The sequence below is a fragment of the Gobius niger genome (genome assembly GCF_951799975.1).
Source record: "Gobius niger genome assembly, chromosome: 15".
NCBI classification, from domain to species: Eukaryota; Metazoa; Chordata; class Actinopteri; order Gobiiformes; family Gobiidae; genus Gobius; species Gobius niger.
In genome coordinates this window covers 30,250,741-30,253,130 of record NC_136866.1, presented here as the reverse complement: position 1 = coordinate 30,253,130, position 2,390 = coordinate 30,250,741, and the positions used below count along the sequence as shown (strand labels likewise).

Here is a 2,390-nt window from a genome sequence, read left to right as displayed (position 1 = left end):
TAGTTAGCATCAGAGGTCCCTATGCTAAAGTGGCTATGATAGTTAGCACCAGAGGTCCTTATGCTAAAGTGGCTATGATAGTTAGCATCAGAGGTCCCTATGCTAAAGTGGCTATGATAGTTAGCACCAGAGGTCCTTATGCTAAAGTGGCTATGATAGTTAGCACCAGAGGTCTTTATGCTAAAGTGGCTATGATATGATAGTGGCGGTGATAGCACTGCGGCGTTCGTGACCTTCGCAGACGTCCGGAACAGGACCAGACGGTGATCGTGGTCAAAGCCCCGGAGGAAACCAAACTGGAGGTTCCCGCGCCCAAAGAGGTGGGACTCTGAACCCTCTGAAGAACCAAGTCGTTGAATGAATCGTGCTTTAAAAGTCGTTATTCCTGACCCGGGTGGTTCGGTCTCTGCAGGACAGGATCCAGGTCCATCTGAAGTCCGGGTCTGGACCCATCTCGGTGCTGACCTGCGACTCCTGGCTCGACGTCAGCGGCAAAATCCTGCAGACGTTTCGACAGATACAACACAGCCACATCACGACCAGACCCCTGCAGACAGGTGCGAGAGACTAACCACTGTGCCACATCACGACCAGGCCCTGCAGACAGGTGCGAGACTCTAACCACTGTGCCACATCACGACCAGGCCCTGCAGACAGGTGCGAGAGACTAACCACTGTGCCACACCACGACCAGACCCTGCAGACAGGTGCGAGACTCTAACCACTGTGCCACATCACGACCAGACCCCTGCAGACAGGTACGAGACTCTAACCACTGTGCCACATCACGACCAGGCCCTGCAGACAGGTGCGAGAGACTCTAACCACTGTGCCATATCACGACCAGACCCCTGCAGACAGGTACGAGACTCTAACCACTGTGCCACATCACGACCAGGCCCTGCAGACAGGTGCGAGAGACTAACCACTGTGCCACATCACGACCAGGCCCCTGCACACAGGTGCGAGACTCTAACCACTGTGCCACATCACGACCAGGCCCTGCAGACAGGTGCGAGAGACTAACCACTGTGCCATATCACGACCAGGCCCCTGCACACAGGTGCGAGACTCTAACCACTGTGCCACATCACGACCAGGCCCTGCAGACAGGTGCGAGAGACTAACCACTGTGCCATATCACGACCAGGCCCCTGCACACAGGTGCGAGACTCTAACCACTGTGCCACACCACGACCAGGCCCTGCAGACAGGTGCGAGACTCTAACCACTGTGCCACACCACGACCAGGCCCTGCAGACAGGTGCGAGACTCTAACCACTGTGCCACATCACGACCAGGCCCCTGCACACAGGTGCGAGACTCTAACCACTGTGCCACATCACGACCAGGCCCTGCAGACAGGTGCGAGAGACTCTAACCACTGTGCCACGACCAGACCAGGCCCTGCAGACAGGTGCGAGACTCTAACCACTGTGCCACGCCCAGACCAGACCCTGCAGACAGGTGCGAGACTCTAACCACTGTGCCACGCCCTGCAGACAGGTACGAGACTCTAACCACTGTGCCACATCACGACCAGGCCCTGCAGACATGTGCGAGACTCTAACCACTGTGCCACGCCCTGCAGACAGGTACGAGACTCTAACCACTGTGCCACATCACGACCAGGCCCTGCAGACAGGTGCGAGACTCTAACCACTGTGCCACGCCCAGACCAGACCCTGCAGACAGGTGCGAGACTCTAACCACTGTGCCACGCCCTGCAGACAGGTACGAGACTCTAACCACTGTGCCACATCACGACCAGGCCCTGCAGACAGGTGCGAGACTCTAACCACTGTGCCACACCCAGACCAGGTGACCTCTATTAAAAAGGTCTTCATAAAGTGGTAAATGTCACATGACCTGGAGCTGTTGTATCTGAGCTTTTTGTGCTGCTGGACTTTCACTCGTCCTGTTTGTGTTGCAGAGTCGTCGTCCTCACAGAGCACAGCGCTGAGTGTATAGCACCTGCTCACCTCCAGGGGGCGCTGCTGCCCACGCCTCACGCTTTAATGAAGAGGATCATGTTTCCAAACGCTGGGACAGACAGGACTGAACTCAAGGACTTTTATTTCCGGACACTTTTCTTGTTTATAAAAACTTTGTCTTTATGAGAATAAAATATTGTTTTTCAAAGTCACTGTAAATAAATAATGTTGAATTTCAATCATGGTTTTGTAGCATTTTGTACTTTTTGAATCCAAAGTTGTAGCTGTTTCCTCGGGCAGCAGAGTGAGGGGGGGGGCAGCAGAGTGAGGGGGGGGGGGGGGCAGCAGAGTGAGGGGGGGGGGCAGCAGAGTGAGGGGCGGGGGCAGCAGAGTGAGGGGGCGGGGCAGCAGAGTGAGGGGCGGGGCTATAAAAGCTCCACGTGACTGGTTTCAGCT

At 55.6% G+C, this 2,390-nt stretch overlaps 1 long non-coding RNA gene across 1 annotated transcript; it reads left to right on the top strand.

Annotated features, from left to right (window-relative positions):
* Window positions 1–219: 219 nt before the first annotated feature.
* LOC306975009 lies at window positions 220–2,140 on the top strand. Its single transcript, XR_013793687.1, has 3 exons — window positions 220–320; window positions 413–557; window positions 1,934–2,140. It is a non-coding gene; the product is annotated as an uncharacterized lncRNA (long non-coding RNA).
* The last annotated feature ends 250 nt before the right edge of the window (window positions 2,141–2,390 follow it).